This window comes from Gopherus evgoodei, chromosome 4, assembly GCF_007399415.2.
Source record: "Gopherus evgoodei ecotype Sinaloan lineage chromosome 4, rGopEvg1_v1.p, whole genome shotgun sequence".
Taxonomy (NCBI): domain Eukaryota; kingdom Metazoa; phylum Chordata; order Testudines; family Testudinidae; genus Gopherus; species Gopherus evgoodei.
Genome location: NC_044325.1, coordinates 81,418,352 through 81,441,741, shown reverse-complemented (window position 1 = coordinate 81,441,741; position 23,390 = coordinate 81,418,352). Strand labels below are relative to the sequence as shown.

Below are 23,390 nucleotides of genomic sequence, written 5' to 3'. Positions count from 1 at the left end.
GATCTATTTTAATAAAAGAACATTCCAAACATCTGGTATTCTTTAAAAAAAAATCCATCCCCTTAAGTAATTTTTGATTTGCCATAATCACTGAACACAGATCTTAAAAAAGATCAATAATGAAAAGACTAGAGCCACAGTAGTTGTGGGCCAGGCCTTGAACCTACCACTACAATCTTCTTTTCCAATCTCTAGATATATAGATCTTGCAAACATTTATGCACATAATTTTATGTAGCAGGTGGCCCTTTTGAAGATCAGGCTACACTAAGCAACAATTTAAATTGGGTTTCTTTTTACTAATAAATTCCAAAGATTTGTTTCTTTCAAATCTGAGATATCTCAGATATGAAACTCACCTATTACCTCTGTTAACTTTATTCTGTAAATGAAGCCTCTGGACCAGATTTATAAAGGTACATAGATGCCTACATATGCAGATCGGCACCTGGTCAGATTTACAAAAGTGCCTAATTGAGTTAGGCACCTAATTTTCTTTGACTTTACATCTGTGCATCTGGAGACACCCTCAAACAAGGATGCTTTTGCTTTGTTAATATAGCCACAGAAAATAGAATATATGCTGAGTGCTTAAGATTTTGGGGCTTTCCCAAGCCTACCATGGGGTTTCTGAAAGATAATCAGTATCTTTCAAGTCATCTTAATGATATTAGGACAATGGTGGTACTTTCCTCTCCCCCTGCCCCAGCTACTTTCTTGTCATTTGAAGATGTTGCATTTATATCCTTTGAGCAGAAGATAATTAACTTGTTATCAGCATGCAGTATGAGCTGGGAGGCTGTGCACAGGGGGTATTATAATTCAGTAGTTAAACTTTCTGGTCAGCAAAAGAATTTGGTATGGGAGGAATGTGCAGAGGGATTGTGCCTTTGACAGTGCACTAGAAGATTCAAATTTACTTGGGAGAACATGCAGCTATTTTGGGATGGGGAAAATGTAAGCTTTTAAGCACTGTCCCTCTCTTTTTTAATAAAATCTTCAAACACCTGTTTCATTATGCATCCCAAGTGCAATGAACTAACAACCACTCTGCTTGTTTGGACTTGTGTTGCTCTGTACTGTACCCACCCATATTTTTGGGGTCCAGATTCTGAAAAGTACTGCTGAGCACCCTCAACTTCCATTGTTATGGGATAGTTACCCTGTAACTCAAGGGATGAGGCCCATGGGTTGTAAGTGACATGAGACAGGAGTTCCATGTTTTGGTTGAATGTAAATATATGTTGGCCCTTTGTCTCACAACAGTGTGGGAGCAGAGGAGTTTGTTAGGCATAGAAGTAGGAGTGAGAGTGAAGGTCTGATGATATACAGCTATGACACATTATTATTCATTGTGTGAGGTGTTACTCAGAGCAACTGTCATAAAGCACAGTGCAGAGCACACGAACAATGAGAAGCCTTGAAAATGAAGGTAGGTCTCTGGGTTGGAAATGCTTCTGTCACCTTCCAGGCCCTGGATTCACTGCTGTGTTTGTGTAGTGCATCTGGTAATGTGAGTAAGGGTACTAACAGTCAATGAAATACATAAATAAATTATGAGTCAAGACTGTCTGCCAAGGCTTCAAGCATTGAAAAAGGGCCACAATTCAACAAGTTTAGAATTCACTGACTATTATTCTACCAGGTCTAGAATTTATAGAATTAATAGAAACTGAACAACTAGCAGTTTAATAGAGTGACCCAGAACAGTTAATAGGAGAATCAGCCCAAAGCTGGAGACTGAGTGAGGAGCACAGTTATCAACTTTCACGTGGTAAATAAGCACCCCAACTTTCACAAGAAGCCAAGCTAATCCCATTTCAAAACAAGGCCAAAACAAGTCAATCCCAAAGAACCCCAATACTCTATGTGACTAGATCCCCCAGCGGGCAGTCTGGGACTGTGGTGGGCCATCTGTGCACCCCTCACTCTCTCCCCTTCTTGCCCCTGCTTGCTGGGAGCTGATCAAAAAAAAAAAAAAAAGGCAACAAGCTACAAGCCAAACAAGCTTCAAGCCAAAAACTAGCCAACAAACAACTCACAAGTCAATTAAGCCAAAAATGAGCCCAATTTCTGCATTTTCCCCCCCCGTGAGTTTGGCATGTCTGGTGAGAAGGTTAATGAGAAGGGACCTCAGAGGGAAAAATCAAAGAAGTGAGTATGGAAATTTAAATCTTTCAGGATGAATATATAGGATTAAGGTGAGAGACAAAAAGAGAACCAACCATCACAGTCAGATTTAAAAAAAATAGAAAAGAGGTAATAGCCAGTTGGAAGGAGAGGAAAGACAAAGACTGAAATGAAGAATGGAGAAGGAAAGGGTCTGAAAACAGTCAGAGGGGAAGAGGAGAAATCCAAAGAGGATTTGATTGAAAAGCGGTTACTAAATGAGAGGGCAACAACAGATGACGACAAGTCCAATGAGGAGAACCAGGTATCCTTAGGGAGATGGATGTTAGAAATAAAAAGGTAATTGATCAGGAGGAGTTTCTGAGTGATGGAACAAGAATTCCCAGGTTTTCTTGCACAGGTTTCAACTTTAAAATTGTCCAATCATCAATGCAACATTTAAAGCTCTAAGTTCACAACTAATTAACTATTTAGAAATGCAGCCTGAAATATTAAAAACTATATGTTCACAATTCCTTGCCAATTTGGAAACTCACGTTTCTGGTACGAAAAAATTAATGACAAAAACCTCTCACAAATTTGAAATGTATTTTCTAAGAACATTCTCTATTATCAGTCTCTTATCTGCTGTTTCAATTACAATTAATTTGCTAGGATATTATAAATAAGTGAATGCAAAAGGACAAACTCATTTAGCCTCCCCCAATTCAAGAGAAAAAACATTTGTGAAATGTTTGTGAGATGTTCACTTAATCTATACCTGAATGGCCTGGATCTGGAGTGTTCAGACTGACCAAGTATTAAGTTCATTTTGACAACTGGTTGACAAAATTCAAAATGTCAACACATTTTTGTTAAAATTTTGAATTTTTGATGAAAAATGGGGAGAGCGATTTTCCCAAATATGTCATCCCCCATTTTCCACTTGCTATACTCATTTTATAAACCTATAAACTGAGGTTCAGAGACAGTAATTGATTTTCCTAGTATCTCATTTTCAAAATTTGCAACATAACCGAAAAGTTCATTCCTGAACCCACTGAGGTCACTGCTTTAACTACTAGGCCAAACATTAATGCATTTAAATTTATGGCTTAACTTCTAGACCATACAGCCTCACAGACTGTTGTTTTCACAGGATTACCCTTGGTAACATCTGCTTTACCTTTCCTGCTTTTTTCTCCCTTCCTTTCCCATATATAGCTTCAGTTCATGCCTAGGGTACCTACTATGTATTTCTAATCTTCTGCTCTTTAGTTAAGAAGGGGGAAAAAATGTCAGCGTGAGGAAATGACTCTAAACCACAATTAGCAGGTCAGGGAGGCACTGCTGTAGAGTGAGTTCACCCTGCCCTCAATGAAGCTTTCTTCCCTCTAGCAGTTGGTGCCAAAGTTTTCTAGTTGGATCTACACTTCAGCCACCCTAAATTGATTCTTTCAAAATACTATGGATAACCAGCTTCAATAGAAATTACATTAAATCCCACTGTAATTATCCCTACTAGAGCAACATGTAAGCAACAATGTTGGAGGTGCAGATAATTTCTTGGGGGACTAATGACTGGCTAATATGAGCTAATGACCATTAGTCCCTTAGATCGTCCATCATTTGTTATTGGCATTATAATATGAAAGCATCTATAGGTTTTTAAAAAAATTTAACAATAACAAAAGCAGAAATTGTTGTATTCATATAGTACTTTTCATCACAATGCATCAAAAATCATTATGTAGGAATCACTTCACCAACAACAAACATATCCAGCAGTGGCAGAGGAGCACAACTTCAGCTTAAAAGCTGACAACATGGAACACTTTTCTACAGGAAACAAAGAATATTGTCTCCAGATCTATCTGCATGGAAATTTTGATAGGCAAAACATGATTACAAAAATTAGAATTCGGCCAGATCACCAGCTAAATAACTCTGGAAAAAGAAAAACATGCTCTGGACTCTTTAATGACCACATGGATGGTGAAAACTCAGAATGTCCATTTTGTGGGAAATTCTGACATTTCTAAAAAGAACAAAAACTTGAAATGTTAATATTTCTTATGGAAATCCCAATTTTTTTCATTTTGGAAAGTCAAAATATTTTGCTTATTTTTTTCAAGAATGAAACTGAGCAGCCATTTACCCCAAATCCTGAGGATCCCTCATGCTGCCCAACTCCCAGGAACTCCCCCCACTCCAGTGGATGTCCTAGATGGCCCTGACTCCCCAGAAAGTCCCCTATCACAAAGCAGGGACTCCTGAAGCCCTGAAAACCTTGATCAAGAATTAAGGCTTTCAGGGCTGCCAGGCTCTCAGCTCCAGAGCAGAGAATCTGGAAGTTCTAGGATTCCCAACTCTGAAGCAGTTCAAATGACATGGGCTGTCCTTGAGCCGTGGAGCCTTCAAGCCTGGGCTTCTCGGCAGCCCACCAAGTAAACTGGCATGAAATCAGGCAGGTTCCCAAGGTAAGTCCTAGTAGGCATTGTTTCATTGGAACCCAACCTGTATTTTGGCAGAATTTAGTTACAACGAAAATGTTTCTATGAAACATACTTGGTTTTGGCAAATCAGCATTTTCCAAATGAAAGATCATTTCTGGGGATTGGTGCTGCTTTGAGCAGGGGGTTGGACTAGATGACCTCCTGAGGTCCCTTGCAACCCTGATATTCTATGATCATTTTGTCAGTAAAATCCCAGCCATCTTTAATCTGGAATATAACATTGCAAGCAGCACAACATACTCCCTTCACAACATGTTAGGACTTTGGGTCCACACATAGGAAAGATACTCCTGGGGGTAATTCTGCACCAAAACTTGCACAAAGAATTCATTATACTTGCAGATTTCTTTGCTGCAGAAAAAAGACTTTCTGATGGGGAAGCGAAGGGAAGCTGCAAGAATGTGCATGCACCCCTACCCAGCAGTGTGGGGTGGGTTGTTTCAGGTGCCTAGAGCAGTCATAAGAGGTAAATCAGTGTGGGGTATGGGAGGCAGGGATGGAAAAGCCTCAGCCAATGGCTCCTATCATGCACCAGGCTCAGCTGTAAGTTCTTTAGCCACAGAGGAAGGAGTCACTACAAGGGATGCTCCTCCCGCATCTGCCCAAACCCTGTGCATCTGGACTTCCCCTTACCCAGATGGTACTGCCAAGCCTCACCCCCTGCATCGAGAGCCCCTCTGCACCCTGACCCTCCTGCCGAGCCCCATCCCTCCACAGCCAGAACCCTCTGCTGACCGCCAACCACTTTCACTCCTGCAGAGGCCAATTCCCCCTACATCCAGAACCCCTGTGCATCCTGATCCCCCCCACTGAACTACCTGTACCCAGATTGTCCCACACAGAACCCTCTCAACCCACATCTGGTTACCCCCACATTAAGCCCCTCCACACTTTGATCCTGCTGAACTGATCCTGCCTGCCCACATCTGGTGCACCTGGTATGGAGGGGCAGGGCCCCAGGCTGTTTCTGGGACAGGGCAGGCTCTTGCACTGTGTCAGAGTCAGGTGCAGCCTCACCGCTGAGTCCATGTCCATGCAGCCAGTGGCCTGTGCTCCCCACTGCCATGCTGGAGCCTCAACCTTTATTTATTGACCAATAACATTTGCAGAATTTTGCAGATTTTTAAAATATTGTGTTCAGAATTTTTACTTTTTTGGTGCAGAATTCCCTCAGGGAGAGAAAGAGAACACCTTTAGTATTCCATCACCAGTTTTTCTAGTAGGTCTCTCATTTAAGTACCAACCATACCTGACCATATTTAGCCTGTAAGTGGTGACAAGAGCACCATTAGAGGCAGTGTTGCAGCTGGCAAAGAGGTACAGGATGGACTTTATTTAGAAATTTTAAGGCAGTCCTGGAAAACTAACATCCTGGAAACTAGCAAATCAAATTGCTTGAATGTGCCCTTAATAGTCTATTCTGTGTATAATTCTTCATAACATTCAACATTGTTACTCTTGGAATGAGAGTGGGAATGGACTATGGGGAGAAAAATACTTCCATGTTATGTCATTCTAAACACTTGTTTTTATAGATAGAGGAAATAAATAATAATTGTTAGGCCATTTCTCATCATTCAGCTGGAGCTGTACATAACTTCCATGACTGAGACTGTTCACTGTATGTTTGTGCCTATAGGAAATATGCCATGGGCCCAATGGGAAAAAGAGAGAAATTCTCTGTTAGTTGAAGCCCTGGATGAATAATAAAATGTTTTGCCTCATAAGCAGAACTATTTCCATACCTGACTGTAACTCATTACATATTCTGCTAATGGCATGGGAAAAACGAAAACAACAGTTAATCCTACACAGAGATTGTTAGAATGTCAATGTTTAATTAAACCTGCTTCAATCTGAGTGTAGCCTGGCCATGCCATGATGTCAAATGACAGCAGAAGGCAGCTGCATTGTTGACTAGCAGCTTAAATAAAAATAACCTGGGAGGGATGATGTTATCCCAGTATGTGGTGCTCCTCCTGTAGTATTCTGATTTATTCATTCTTCTTAATCTCTACAAGGGGCAAAACAGCATGAAGTGTGCGAACTGTGAGACAGTCAGTGATGTTCCAGGGAAGCTCAGCATTGTAGCAGCTGTTCCTTGCTGTCCTTGGTGCTGAATTTACCATAGCAAGGAGGGGATTGAAGCTGTGTACACTGGGAGTCTGGTGCATTTTTTACAGAGAAAAGCAGCATCAACTGTGCTAATCCATATAACAGGGATGTTTCATGAGAGAAATGCTCTATCACCCATTCATCGCGATGCAAATATTGCAGAGGTGACTCAGACAGGAATTATAAATGAACAACATAAATTCTTCATGCCAATAACATCTTGTTAACACAAGAGTGATTGACAGCAGTGATAATATCTGTAAAATTATTAGCCAGGTGTTGTGAGGTATCTGAAAATTATCTATGAACTTTACTGAAATCATGCAGGTACAGATGGTGTTCTTGTGTCATGGCCACATTTTCAATTGCAGAAGTTCCTCTCAACCTTAAAAGATGTTGTGGAGCATGGCGAGCACAAAATGGCTACCTCTTTTTCACCTGAGAGGTGGCCACATTTCAAAATACAGCATTGCTTTTGGATCCTTCTGGATGAAACTGTTCTCTAAATGTATGATATTATTTATGGTTTATATAGACAGGTTTTTTCTGGCTGACATTTAAGTGTGTCTCAGAAATAATGGTTTCCAAATTAGAAGTAGTCAGGGTCGAAAGAAGAAGGTTTGTGAAAAAAGCACTGCAGAAATATCTCTCTCTTGATGCACATATCTTAAAAGTTTCTTTCATATATTGGTAGTTAAGAAAGAAAGCGAGCTTCTTTTTATTAGAGGAAAATCCAAGATTCAATCCAAATAAAATGGCAGAAATTCCAAGATACACAAAGACAAAGGTAACATTCGAATACTGATATATTAGAGAATATATAGTTAGTGCTGATATTAAAATATTTTGCTCCTGTCATAAACAGATAAGTAAGAGTTAATAAAACAAAAGTACTTCCTATCTCTTTTGCCTGTAAAGGGTTAAGTTCAGTGAGCCTGGCTGTCACCTGACCAGAGGACCAACCAGGGGAGAGGATACTTTCAAATCTTGAAGGAGGGAAGTTTTTGTGTGTGCTTTAGATTTTGCTTGTTGTTCACTCTGGGGGCTCAGAGGGACCAGACGTGCAACCACGTTTCTCTCCAATCTCTCCGATACAGGCTCTTATAAGTTCAGAATAATGAGTACTAGGTAGATAAAGCGAGTTAGGCTTATGGTTGTTTTCTTTATTTGCAAATTTGTATTTGGCTGGAAGGAGTTCAAATTTGTATTTTGCTGAAAGGATTTTAATTTGTACTTGTATACTTAGGCTGGGAGGGTATTCCCAGTGTCTATAGCTGAAAGACCCTGTACCTATTCCATTTTAAATTTACAAAGATAATTTTTACTGTTTTTCTCTCTTTAATTAAAAGTTTCTTGTTTAAGAACCTGATTGTTTTTTTAATTCTGGTGTGAGACCCCAGAGGACAGGGTCTAGATTCACCAGGGAATTGGTGGGGAGAAGGAGGGAAGGGGGAGAGAGAGGCTAGTTTCTCTCTATGTTAGGATTACTGTCTCTCTCTCGGGGAAAGTCTGGGAGGGGGAGAGAGAAGGAGGGGGGAAGGTGAATTTTCCTCTCTGTTTAAGATTCAAGGAGTTTAAATCACAGTGATCTTCCAGGGTAACCCAGGGAGGGGAAGCCTGGGAGAGGCAACGGTGGGGGAAAGGGTTTACTTTCCTTGTGGTAAGATCCAGAGGGTCTGGGTCTTGGGGTTCCCCGGGCAAGGTCTTGGGGGGGACCAGAGTGTACCAGGCACTGGAATTCCTGGTTGGTGGCAGTGCTACAGGTTCTAAGCTGGTAATTAAGCTTAGAAAAATTCATGCTGGTACCCCATCTTTTGGATGCTAAGGTTCAGAGTAGAGAATTATACCATGAAGCTCCCATTTAGTACTAGAAAAAATAGACCATATCCTTGGCTCTGGTTTAGTACAATGCAGATTAGGTTGAGTGGGAGGGCAGAGGTATCAAAGTATGATTGTCAATTCTCTTTTTTAATATTACTGACCAAATTCTGCTTGCACTTACTCCTATAAGTAGCCACAGTGATTTCAGTGGAATTGCAAGAGTAAGTTAAGCAGGATTTGATTCTTTATATTATGCTGGGCACTTATGTTTGCAACTATTTCTCGTTTAATGCACATACATGTGCGTATTTGCAGACCTCTTAATTTTTAAAGGCAGAATGAAATTTGTTCTCTGGAATTTTGGTAGTAAATATTAACACAGAGAAATGAAGTTTGAGACATCACTGGTAAAACTTACCAGGATCCATATGAGATATGAGGAAATTACAAAAGGACATAGAAAGGAATAATCAAAGGACATGGAAGCCCTATTAGGGATCAGCACATAAATCCAGGTATTTACCAACAACTGTGAGTCTTGTGCTGATGATCAGACAAGCAATACAGCAATGTCTCAGAACACTGATACTCTCTTTCCAATGCTGCCTGCCAGTAATACCATAATACTAAGGACAGATGATATAGAATCCAACTCATGAGAAGAGGAGAGTAAAAGGGAACTGGATTTTTTCTTATTCATTACCTATTTACAAGAACAACTGTCGATTGTAAAAGCCTCCTAAAGGACCTGTTATTTTATACTATCTCATCAAGGAGCTCTCTCTGTACAGGCTTCAGTGCAAAAGACACTGATGGATAATATAGCAGCATACTCTTTTGTTTACATCTACCCTGTTCTTTCAAATGTATAAGGCATGGCTACAAGCCAATGGAAGAACAGCTGTGAGAATGTAAAGTGCTGTTTTTACTCATATCCACTGGATTGTGCATGATTTACACTGAACTGTACATTAACAGTGTTAGCGTGCTTTGCTTTCAGCTCTCTCACTCTCTCAACCTCCTCCTCCCCCATCCCCCACCTCAATGGAGCTGTACTTAATTGTCACACGAAATCTTAAAAAACAAAACAAAACAAAAAAAGAATTAAAGAAAAACATATATAGTGAACTTAAAAAAGAAACCCACAAGTTTTAAACCAGCCCCCTCCTCCCTTTCAGACCTGGTTGTGCAGAGGAAGATTAATGATAACAACTTACACTAATATTCCTGAGGACTTCCAAATGCTTTACAGACTACAAGTGGGAATCCTATTTCCTACCACTGCAACACAACCACCTCTGAACTGGAATGTGGCAGCTGTTTATTTTCATTTTTTTCCCTTTCTAGCTTTAACTGTTGTATAGTAATGTTTATAATAATAAACTCTTTATACACCTGAAAATGTGGGGGGTGGGGGAGGAAGGGGTTAGATAGGCAAAATGTAATATACCCACGTTGGAATTTGGCTAGAACACATTGGTTAAAATTCCAACTCTTGCAAAAAGTGAACAGAGGTTCAGTTAGTTCTAGACCTAAGTATTTGCATCTCCCTGTAGCGGGGTGGTCCCTTGCTTCTACTTTGAAGGGCTTCAAAGCATCCCCGGAGAGGGCTGTGGCTTGGGATGGCTGATTGGGAAAGCGGCCGCAGCAGGGCCACACCCCAGTCAGGCCTCAGCTGGCTCTATATAGGAGGCTGGGAGCCAGGAGCTCAGCAGTCTCTCTCTAGTTGTAGAGGGAGATGGACCTGGCTGCAGAGACCTGAGTAAAGTACTGGAGTGGAGCAGGACTGGGGAAAGGCAGAGGAGCTGGGAAGGCTCCAGCCTGGAAAGCCCTAGGCTGCAGCCTAACAGAAGGCAAACGGGTACTGGGGGGTTGCAGAGGGCAGCCCACGGGTAGTCAGAGGCAGCAGGTCCAAACCCTCCTTGCCAGTGATGAGTGGCTTATACTGCAGTCTGCCTCACATAATGGGGGCTAGTTAGTGACTGGCAATAGCCCACGACTGAGGCAAGGTGAGGATAGAGGGTTGGGGGTTCCTGGGGGAGTGCTAGCAGGAAGCACCGCAGATAATGGGGCACCTGGTCTGGGAGGCATATGGGGGCCAAGTGGCAGCGGGACACCGACCTGCAGAGGGCCTCTGGAGGCTGGATGAGCTAATTCCCATCGACAACCAGCAGGAGGTGCCACAGGGGTGAGTCCTGCATTGCTACATCCCTAAAAACACAATACTCAAGAGCGTGGCATGCCCCAACACAATGAGTACTGGATCAAAACTGACTCAGGACCTGGTATTTCATTTCCTTGAAGATTTCCATCCCTAAATAGACTAGATTTCACTCTCCTTGACTTATAAAATCTAGCAAGATCAGAAACTGATTTGGTATAAACAAATCTAGCTCATCAACTAGGCTATTTGGATACAATTTTGAACAATGTGGGGGGAGGAAGAGATAGAGACATACACACTGTTTCAACAGATCTCTAATGTAACAAACATTCTTCATTACATAATGGTAGATATGGTAGAAATGCTAGCAGGAGTAATCTTTATATTACTGTTTCACAGAGAAGAGTCTTGTGAGTCATACCTGACCTTTTGGCAGTATGCTGGTCCAGGCTGGGAAAGGAAGTTTTTTCTGTTGTGTTACAGTTTCTCACCTTGTTTTTGGTACTCAGGGTTAGAATACTATGGTCTCAGCTAGAGGTGAAATTGTTATTGCAAGCAAAGATGACAATGAAGGAAATATAGGAAGGAAGAAGCTCACTTAAATTTTGAATTCTGTTTTATTTTCGACATTTTTTTCCCTGTAAATAGAAATGTTTGGGATGAATAGAAAAGCTTAATAAATACAGTATATCAACCTCAGATTTCCCATGTCATATTTATTATTCCACTCCCTCCCCCACAAAAATAAACCAAATAATGTGTACATCTTTATTTTTCAGAGTAAATTCACTAAATTAGAATGGATAGATGGTGTTATATTGATAACTCTTAAGACTTAAGTTCTCTGTTGAATAAAAAACAAAGTGTAGCAAGGACAGTGACAATGCAAACTTCCCTACCTCCACTGCTTTATAATTGCCTCAACCCCAATATGGATGGACCTCTCCAGTCTCCACCGGCATTCATTCTCCTTAGCCACTTCCACACTGATTTTTCACTCTAAAGTTCATCAACCCTGACTCTAAGGGCTACCTGTAGGAGTGAGGAGAGAAGTTCAAGAGTTACTTCAAATCTGGGGCCTCTCTGACCATAAGGTTGCTAAATTAGTGGCAACTATAGTGATAGTTTATGGGATTTGGACTGGGAAGTAGGTTAAAATAACCTAAGCCACCAAAGAGTCATCAGATGGTAACAAAAAAATTGAAATGATCTTGAATCAAAATCCTAGATCTGGACAGCCACAGTGCTGAGAAAGTTTGAGTCCCATTGTTTCTATTACCAAAACATAAGCTCTGAATGTCCCCAAACATATTGTATGTGTGCTTCCCCTGATAATACTTTTGCTTCAGTCTTAGGTTCTAAATCTGAACTGTCTGAACCACTTCATCTTTGAATTATTCTTATTTGGCGAGAATAGCACAGAGCTAGCTGAAGAAAAAGAAATTCAAAGGGCCCTTCCACAAATTCAAAGAGTGAGCACAAAGCATTAGATCAGGGACGCTGCTAAAGGGTGCACTGTCATTTTGCCTCAGGGCTTGAGAGCCACATCCTGTTTGCACTGGATTAAACAGATTGCAAGCATTCTTATTTTCCATATGGCTCTGAGGCCTTTAAGGATGCTAGCTGTCAGCATACCATGCTGAGCAGTCTTCCTCTTGCATTAGAGCTGAGTATTACATACTGGGACCTGCAGTCCCCAGGGCCTGCACTACTATATTGCAAATGAAGACTGCTTTGTAGGATTCCATGGGCTGGACTGCTGTCATACCTGAGCTATGTTTGCTCTCAGAATCACTGAGAAAGTAAGAATAAGTCCTGTCCCCTCCTTCACAGATGGAAAGCCAATGTAGTTCTATTGTGGAAAAGGAGCAGAGTTTGGGCACTTTGTATAGTTATGTGACTTCCCTTTCAATGCAAAGCTCTGCTTTCTGTGTCTGTGGGGTGATAGTGGCTGTGTGTTACAATACACTGTGCATAGGGGTCTTCAGCTGTTCACCAGCTAGTCTTCGTGCTATGAAGGGTAGTGCAGTGGCCATGAGGGCTACTGCATCCCCGAAGAATATGTGATGTGGCACCATGGCCTGGCAGGGAGGACTGATTCCTTCCTAACTCCTATAGAGCTCCCCAGTGTGCAGCCCGACTACTCCACATGCAGGTTCAAATATTTGGTACAAAACAAGCCAAGACAGGATGGGGAATGGATCCTGGATAAACATTGTATGATCACATTTGAGTCTCTCGCTCTCACTCAAATAGCAGGAAGTGTCAAAATCCAGCTACTCTATATTCTGCTTGGTACCTTCGTTGTCTTGGAGAGAATGGAATTAATTGCTTCATTTAGCCCTTCACTTAATTCAGTATATTACTGCACACTTCAGTTGCCACCCAAGTGAACAAGATGTGGTGCTGAGGGGAAAAACATATTTAATGGATAGCTCATAAATGAGCAAAATAATAACCTAGTTTTGAATTTATTGATCTTAGCAATAGCCTCCCTGTCATTAGGATTAGAGAAATAGCTCTGTCTCACATACAGCCACCTACTTCTTTGATTGACCACCTACTAATGGTCAGTATAAAATAAATGTCAGAGAAAATCATTTAATTTCTGTTACCAAAAGCTCTGGATATCTGGCTCAGAGTGAGTTTGTGTTATTTCTGCACCTCATACTCAGGGATTGCTTCCCACATGACCATAAACAGTTTATTTCTCTCTTGCAAGTGATCATCGTCAGCTTAAGCCACTGGTTTAATTAATTCATCCTATTATGGCTTCTGTTTAAGAAAAACAAGTCAGTCTGTTGCAATCTGCAAGAAAACCATTGGGGTTTTACATTGTGAGAATCCATGAGGAGAGTCTACAAAAATAAATCATGTATTATTTATTAATTATTAATTATTATTATTATTATTATTATTATTTTAAAGTCAGAGATTTGAAGCTCATGGAATGCAGTATAAATAAGTCTGTTTAGAATTTAAAAAACTCACAATAGGCTTACACCTTAAAACTTCCTTGAAAATTGTATGCAAGGAAATGATACAAAAGGAAATAGTCAGAAGTTAGAGATAAAAGAGGTCTGTGGGGCTGCATTGTCAAAAATACTTTATCGTGGCTCTGCAACGTCTGTAGGTATTTTTATACTAAAGTTTCCATGCTCAAGTTTTCGTTCATATCAGAAATATGGCAAAGCTCACAAACTGTAGATGCTCATGTAAATCAGTTCAGCAATCTGGCAACCCACCTTTACAAGCAGGGTACATACAGTTTATACATGTCCAATAACTCAGTCATGAAAATTTGTGCAAATACAAATTTAAACGTCACATTTTGAAAATTTGGTCCTTTTTGTCTGTCTTCTTAGCCACTGCAGGAATATACTTATATTATAGTTCTTAATGCTTATATTCCCTGATACAAAATCAGCATCAAATAACTTGAGCAATGTGGCTTCCATCACTTCTCTTGGGTGACTATTCCGCAGTGGAACAGATCACACCACTAAGAATTTTTTTGCCAGTCTAAATTTTCCTTTTCCTGGTTTCATCATTTTCCTCCTTAGACGTATATAGAATCCTACATTTTAGCTGCAGGAAAAGACCATGCACCCCAAGAGACATGACTATTTGCACCAGACACCTCACTAGATGTCCCAGCTCCCTTCATGGTTATATTTTGGGGTAGCAAAGTGGGAGGGGAGGGGAGAGGAAGGGAAACATGAGTAATTTTACATCAAGAAGTGAAGATGAGGGAAAATGTCACTTACATGACTCACACTGATGACAGTCAGCTTTTCATTCTACATTTGAAAAGTGCCAGTGCTGATACATGATGAGGTACAAATAATCGTTGCTTCCTGCAATCTCTTTTCTTTGTCATTGAAAGTACTTGGGTGGGTTTTATAAGAAAAAAAATCTATCTCAGTATATCGTTGGATTAATAAAGCAATTAGTGCTGAAAGTCATCTTACAGAGGCAAACCTTCATCCCACCAGTCAGACCAAATGAATGCTTTAATCCTAAACTCTGTGAACTGAGCCCTACCAGGAATGTATAGAAGTAGGCTAAAGGGGAACACAATCCATAGAACTAAGCTTTATTAGTTGGAATGTCTTTGGATACATCACTGAAAATACAGAGGGTTCAGTTTATTGGTGCCCTGCACCTTGTATTATCATTTATATCTGTGCAGCGTGAGGATGAAATGGGTGCTAAACACTACTGGTCAGAACAGAAGGCAGCCACTTTTTACTCCCTTTTTGCATAGGGCAATGGTAAATTCGGCCCACAGTTGGGCGATAATGATATAAAGTGAAGATGATGTCACATTACCATACCACTACTGGATTAAATCCTGAAGTCTATTCCAATGTTGGTTGTTGACTTTTTTTAATAGGTTAGTGAAGAGAAATTGTATATATAAAGGACTATATCACTATTCTAATGGGTTCAATCACAGAGACCTCCTTGGGACTGTCTCTTGATGTGCTGAAACTACCTCTGAGCCCATTTTCCCTGCCAACTTGGGACTCCAGAACTCTGCCTTGTTGAGCCAGACTTGCCACTCCACTGCAACACAGACCTAGTGTCTGAACCATGCCCCCAAAGCTGCAGGCTTTAACTGAAAACAACTCAGCAGGTATTTCTGTCTCCAGCACCCAGACACCCAGCGTCGAATGGGATCCAAACCGCAAATAAATTTATTTTACTCTGTATAAAGCTTATACACGGTAAACTCATAAATTCTCCGCCCTCTATAACACTGAGAGAGAGATGCGCAGCTGTTTGCTCCCCCACATATTAATCACTTACTCTGGGTTAATTACTAAACAAAAGTGATTTTATTAAGTATAAAAAGTAGGATTTAAGTGTTTTCAAGTAATAACAGACAGAACAAAGTAAGTCACCAAGTAAAATAAAGCAAAAATATGCAAATCTAAGCACAATACATTAAGAAACTGAATAGAGGTAAATCTCAGCCTCAGATGTTTCAATAAGCTTTTTTCACAGACTAGACTCCTTCTTGGTCTGGGCCCAATCCTTTCCCCTGTCTCAGTTCTTGTTAGTTCCAGCTCAGGTTGTAACTAGGGGATTTCTCATGACTGCAGCCCCCTTTGTTCTGTTCCACCCTCTTTTATAGCTTTGGCACAGGACGGGAATCCTTTGTCTCTCTCTGGGTTCTCACCCTTCCTTCTAAATAGAAAAGCACCAGGTTTAAGATGGATTCCAGTATGAGGTGACATGATCACATGTCACTGTAAGACCTCATTCTCTGTTCTTTCAGGAATGGTCTGCACGTACTCAGGAAGGTTTGCGAGTAAACAGCCATTTACCACCAGTTTTCCTGGTTAATGGGAGACATCAAGATTCCAAGCCATTATTAATGGCCTACACTTTGCATAGTTACAATAGAACTTTAGAATAATACTTCATATTTCTAGCTTCAGATACAGGAATGATACATTCATAGGATGTATCACCCTCAGCAGATTATAAGATTTGTAATGATACTTTACAAGAGACCTTTTGCATAAAGCATATTCCAGTTACATTATGTTTACACTCCTAAGCATATTTCCATAAAGATATGGAGTACAACTTCACAGCTATAAACCCAATGCACTCCAGAATGCCCATAGCAGACATTGGAGACTTCTGACACCCCCATTCTGTGGATGAGAGGTATACTATTAAAGAGGTTAGGGAAGGAAGAATAAGCTCCTGGAAAGCATAGGTGAGCAGATTGCCACGTCATTTTAGGGGCGAAAGAAAAATGCAGACCTGTTATTTACCAGGCTGCACGTGGCAATAGACTGTATAGGTAAGGGATGCAAGGAGGGTATGGGTCACAATGCAAACTGCAGGCACGCACACAACTAAAATTAATTAATTAAAAGTTTTATTGGGGATAGTTACAAGGGGTAGGGGGGCAGCGTATGATTAGCTAAAAGGGTTAATGGAACTTAAAACATACAATGGCTAAAGTATTTACTATTAAACAATATTTATAAACAAAGATGCAGTAAACAATATTTATAAACACAGATGCAGCATTTAGTAATAACCAATACTTACGAATACAAACCAACTCATAACGACCGGCAAACGTAGAAACTCTGCTTAAAACACGTGAGCTGAGAGAGGCTTCGAGGTGATCAGGCTCGGTTACGGGTGTGCACAAGGTACACAGGATTCGTTTTTCTTTCTCCTCTTCTGCCTGCACATGGCAGACCAGCCTAAAATACCCACAATGACATCACAGAAGTGTCATGGGGACGGGGTCCAAAAACTGTGTGTGTTCGTTTCTGATTGGTACAAGTAAAGTTTACACCAAGTAGGGGAGCAGGTGCCTAAAAGTCTGGCTTCGCCCCCAAAAGGTGATGAAATGGATATAGTTCAGAATGCGTTTAACACTGAATGACTAAGGAAGAGGCCAGGGCAATACCGGTATGGGCAAGTTTTTAGGATGCAGACAGGAACTTATCTTAACAAGAGGAAATGATTAAAATGTTGTGTTCCATGCACTTTCCAAAAGAGGTCGTCTGCATCGTACAGCTAACATGTCAAACAACAGTTTGAGTGGTTACATTCTTTTACTCAACTTCCTGCAGCTAGAATACTAACAGTTCCTCAAAAGTGTTTCTCCTTTCCTCCTTATAGTTTGCAATGAGAAGTGTAAAGCATACAAACATTTAATTCCCAAACAAAGTGTAATTTGATTTTTAAAAGATGATACTTGATTAAAGTGCTAGCCTTTGACTCAGGAAACCTGGGTTCAGTTCTGTACACAGCCACTGCATTCCTGTGTAACCTTGGGCAAGTCACTTAATTTTTCTGTATCTCAGTTCCTAATCTGTAAAACTGGGCTAATAGTATTAATAATTGACTATTAAAAATTATTACCATAGTGCCTATATGCCATTTTCATGGCTCAAAACCTCACTGTGCTAGAAACTGTACAAACTCAAAACACAAAGATGTTCTCCAACCCAAGGACCTTACAAACTAATTATAAGACAAGAGACAATATATGGACACAGACAGATGGGAGTGTACACGTAAACAATGAGACAATACTGGTCAGCATGACAGACAGTGGTTTCTACCTAACCATTGCCGTGATGCCTATAAAAAAAATTGACAAAGGAAAGTTTTGAGGATGGATTTGAAAATAGACAATGAGGAAGCTTTGCAGAAGTTTATGGGGAAACCCTTCCAAACATGTATGGCAGCCTGGGTGAAAATGAAAAGATGTTTGAAAATTTAACAACTGGGCAGTGGAGCCTGGCATTATGTGATAACTGGAGGTGAGAATCAACAATTCAGTATTAAATGAGAGATGATAGGATGAGTGGCAATTGTCCATCATCCCCTTTTGGGGACCTTAAAATGGAGACTTGGAGGGGGGAGGGAAATCAACAGAATGTAGCTATGGGACTAAAAGAAGCGAGATTTACTATCATGGCTGCCATTCCCACCATTTCCTGGAACCCCAGAATCCACCTTGATGCCACTGGTCTTGACCGTCCTCATTTTCATTCTGAAAGGCATCCTGACCTTATCATACCAATGATGGGGACCCAGAGGCTTTGGCTAAATCCTGACCACCACCTGGAATATGGCACTTGGGATAGATGGATAGATAGAATACTTTTCTGTTAGAGAAAAAAAAAGATTTTCTTTTATTATGAGAAGTTATTTTAGGTTTTACCTTTTTCTCTTTTTTAGATATACAATTAAACTAGTCCTCTGCAGAGTTTTAATGCTGTGTGAGTCATATTTAATTGCAACTGTACATTCACTTTTTGAAGCATCAAGTTCAAACACAGTCCTCACACTGAGACACTTATTCATGTGCATAGCAGGCCTGCTTCAGATTCAGAAGATATCAAGGGGAAGTGTTCATATTAGATGTGAATTCCCTACTGCCCCGCCCCGACCGACCAACCAACACCCAAATTCTAAGCGTGGGAACTATTAATTGTATTGCATTTTCAGATTCCAAAGTGCTAAGAAATCTATACTGAAACTTGCCTCCTATCATTTCAGGGTTCCTCATTTGCTCTTCAGACACCAAAGCAGTGAGGACAACATGTTTTCAAACTGTGTGCATAATGCATGTTCCAGACACTCTGTACAAAGCAGTCTTTCAATATTATTATGATCTCCTACTATGCTTGTCAGTATGTCATGTCAATCAGTAATCTGTTTAGAATTCATCCCTGTTCTGTGGGTCAATACAAGGCCTAGGGACACTTGCATATCATTTAAGATCTATTTTCAAGTCATCTGTGGTCCATAGACCAAAATCCCAAACTACATTTAATGGTCTAATGTTGTACAATAACTAGGTCATGTTAACACTTTTTACTCTCTGGGCTCATTTTATTTCATCAGAATTAGCATAATACCTTGCGTGAGTCTTCTGTACAGGGTAGCATTTCACCCTATGAAAATAAGCAGCTTTTTGTGTGTGCAGGACAGAAACTGAGCTGTATACTGGGTATTGCCTCCACCCGAATGACCACTATGTGAAACAATCACTTTTAATAACTAGCCATGATGGAAAGTTTCAATCTTGTTTGTATACCCATGTTAAATAGCCTTACTAGCACCCTGACTGTGAGATCTGTTAAGCACCAGCAACCTCTGCTTATAGCCATGACAGTTGTGGGTACTCACTTTCCAAAATCAGGCCCTTTCTGGTTACAACCATGACAAAAAGTGGAATTACTCCTTTTGTGTTTGTGGCCTAATATACTTATTCTACAAGATTTCCAGCCCATGTTTGCATACTTAAGAAGATCGGAGAGCCCTCCCAAGCATCTAATTTCCTGGGTGTGTTTCTGATCTTATATTTATTAGTTCCTTTCACTGAGATGAATCTCAAAGGTGTTGGCAGTGCCATACAATATATGCAGGTAGCAATACTCACCATAAGGGCTACACTGTGAGCAAGGAGCCAGATTTCACAGTTCGCATATACACATTAGCACCAGGGCCGGCTCTAGGCACCAGCAGACCAAGCATGTGCTTGGGGTGGCACCTTGGGGTGGGGCGGCACTTGTTGTTTTTTTTTGTTCAGCTGGGCAGTGCTGGAGGGTTTTTTTGTTTGTTTTGGCCAGGCGGCGCTGGGTGGGGGGAGTTTTGGCGGCGCTCAGAGGGGGACTTGGGCCGCACGGTGCTCGGGGAGTGGGGGCTTGGGCAGCACGACACAGCACTCGGGGGGGGGCAGGGGCTTGGGCAGTGCTCTCCTTGGCATTTCCTACTCAGCTCCCCACTCAACGTACTGGTCTCTGTGAATTCCATCCCTGGCACCTAACTCTCCTGATGCATTGTATAGGGAGCCAGGGCACCTAGCTCAGGGTGGAGGATTCCACTGGCTATCAAGAAGCCTAATAGTTAGGTGTTGCAATGCCAGGTCTAGTGGGTTTAGTTCAAAGTGAAAGAAGCCACATCCAATTAGAATCATTTCAACCTCCAAACCTTTTGAAGTTCATCCATCAGTACACAAAACATGCACTGAGAACTTCAGAGCTGAAGGGCTGAATGAGGAGTTCATCATCCTTTTAGTTTTAACTTGAGATGCATACTTAATTCTCTCTACACAACTAAGAGAATTTGCCTTTCAGAGCCACAGGTTAAAAAAATACTACATTCTGTCCAATGCTAACATTAAGATGTGAAACACTCTTGTCTGTAAAAATGATAGGAATATTCATACCTATAATACTGCTTTACTTTAAGAACAATTTGGAGGCATTTCATTATGAAATACTGAGATATCATACAAAAGTTTCACATAATGGATTCAAGAATTTGGTTAGCTTCAGGGGCACCTATTTTTCTGAAGTATCTGACACCAACTTTAGTGAGATATATTGACACTCTAGTATCAGAGGGGTAGCCGTGTTAGTCTGGATCTGTAAAAGCAGCAAAGAGTCCTGTGGCACCTTATAGACTAACATATTGACACTCTCTTATTCCATTATGGTGCTAATGGCTGTTAAAACAACAAACAAAACTCAAAAGATCATTTTCCACATCAGCAATTAACTTTAGATGTTTTGTAATAGAACAAAAGGCAGGACAACTCTATTTTCAATCTGTATTATGATCTTACATTTACTTAAAACTATGCTAAAGTGTTTTCTTCTTTTTATTTAATAACCATGGAAAGAACCTACTCAGTGAAGATTTAAAAAAAAAAAGCCATCAATCCTGAATAGTAACTGGATGGATGGATTATGAGTAAGTAGATAACTCTAAACTTTGCAAAATTCTCCCCAGAACCTTCGGTGTATCATTTTAGGCACCTGGAGTAGCCATTGAGGAGGTAGATCAGCATGGAGGGAGGCTGGGGATGCCCTGGCTGGTGGCTTCCACCCTGCACCGGGCTCAGATGCTAGTCCTAGTTGGGCAAGACACGACGGAACTTCCTCTTCCCTTGCAAGAAGTGGCTGGGGCTGGGTAAGACCCACCCCCAGAAACCTCCACTGGCTGCAAGAAGCCCCTCACCTCCCCCACATTTCCTGCCCCCATCACTCCTCAGCCGCGGGGGGAGGAGTAACTATTGGGGAGCTGCTCCTCCATCCACCCAATCCCCTTGCATCTGGAACCTCCATATCCTGACCCCCCAGCAAGCCTCATGCTCCTGCACCTAGAACCCCACAACCACCAAATCCCCCGCACCCAAACCTCATCCTGTCAAGCCTCACCTCCTGCACACAGACCCACTCTGCTGAGCCCCATTCCACCACACCCAAACACCCCTTCTCAGCCCCAATCACATTCACCTGGACCCACCTGCAGAGTCTCATTGCCCCTGCACTCAGAACCCCACAATGAGCTCCTGTGCATTCAAATTCCCCATACCACCCCACTGAGCTGCCCACACTCAGATTGCCCAACACAGAATTCTCACCCAAACCTGGATTCCCCACACTAAGCCCCTCCACACTTGGATCCTGCTGGGCTAAGCCTGTCTGCCTGCACTTGGTGCATGTGGCACAGTGGGCAGGGCCCCGGGGTGTTTCTTGCACAGTGTGAGAGTCTGGTGCAGCCTCACTGGTGAGTCTATGTCCCTGGGAGAAGTGCAGGAGGCTGCAGGATGATCTCCCACCGCCATGAAGCCAGTGGCCTGTGCTCCCCACTGCCATTCTGGAGCCTCTACATTTATTCATTGACAAATAAAATGTGTAGAATTTTTTTAAATATTGTGCATAGAATTCTAATTTTTTTTAAACAGAATTCCCTCAGGAGTAGAGTAGAAAGTTCAGCCAATGGGGCGATAGAGAGGAAATTAGTCAGATTTGATTAATTAAATAAAATAATAATAATAGGCTAGAGATAACTATCATGAGTCTCATAAATCCTGTATAAAACTGAAATCAAGGATCAGCCACACAACCACATTTTCAAATGTGAGGTAGGTAGAAAAAGATTACAGCTTTAGCTATAATGAGAGGCAAGAAAAATGGCTTCATTTTTAGTCAGCAATCAGTGAAGAAAAATTTTTGTAGACAAAAAGTTAATGTTTTCCAGTACATGAACATGAAATACATAATTGTACACACTGTGATGCTCTGTACCTCAGGGGAACACCCTACACCCTCATGTTCATCTTTATAAAATGATTGTGTGGTATCCAATGCAAAGTTTGTCATGTTGGGTGTCTTCAGCAGGCTCATAATGCATTGAGCATGGTTGTTACAGTGATGTTATAATAATTGTTACAGTAAGGTTATAGGTTATAATTTCATGTATATAGTTATGGGGCTGAAAATGTATCCTCATGGCTTAAAGCAAGCCCATGCAAAAACTCTCCAAGAACAGAGAGGCAGTTCACACCTCGTCAGAGCATGGATGGAACAAACCCAGCCCAGCCTCACAGGAACAATGGATACTGGCTTAGGCAGCAACAAAAGAATTTGGTAATGCTCACTTGACTCTGAAGTGGGGGGGAATCCATGAGGGAGGAAAGGACATGATAAAAGGGAGAGACATTTTGCCATGCTCTCTCTCATCCACCTACATCTACAGACACCACCACCAAGCGACTGAAACACTGATCAAAGGGGAGAGCCTAACTGAAAAGTAACAGCCAGCCTGTGGTGAGAAGCATCTAAGCTTTTAAGGACATTGAAAGTGTTAAGATCAGCTTAGAACATGTTTTGCTTTTATTTCATTTGACCCAATCTGTCTTGTTATGCTTTGACTTATAATCACTTAAAATCTATCTTTATAGCTAATAAATCTGTTTATTCTACCTGAAGCAGTGCATTTGGTTTGAAGTGTGTCAGAGGCTCCCCTTGGGATAAACAAGCCTGGTACATATCAATGTATTTGTTAAATTGATGAACTTATATAAGCTTGCAGGATCCAGTGGGCATAACTGGACACTGCAAGATGGAGGCTCCTAGGGCTGTTTCCGGATATGGAGATACTGGCTAGTGTTATTCACTTGCATGTATCTGAGAGCAGCTTACGTGCCAGAGGCTGTGCGTGAACAGCTCAGGAGGAGGGTTCTCACAGCAGAGCAGGGTAAGGCTGGCTCCCAGAGTCAAGGATTGGGGTGACTGAGCAGATCACCAGTCCAGATAACGTCACAGGGGAATGTCACACATACATTTTGAGACTGAATTATTCTCTTCTTCAAGAGTTGG

General features: G+C 41.2%; 1 protein-coding gene across 6 annotated transcripts in view; it reads right to left on the bottom strand.

Moving 5' to 3' along the window:
• The window catches only part of LRRC4C (leucine rich repeat containing 4C), a 900,227-nt gene that overhangs the window by 159,392 nt on the left and 717,445 nt on the right, over nucleotides 1-23,390 (bottom strand). The window contains exon 1 of one of the 6 annotated variants that reach the window (XM_030560009.1): nucleotides 16,801-16,840. The exons of 4 other annotated variants lie outside the window; for them this stretch is intronic. The gene's annotated coding sequence lies outside the window, so the exon portion shown is untranslated. Of the gene's footprint in view, nucleotides 1-11,624; nucleotides 11,738-16,800; nucleotides 16,841-23,390 lie in introns of those variants that run through there. One more of the 6 variants, XM_030560010.1, reaches the window with a different exon arrangement.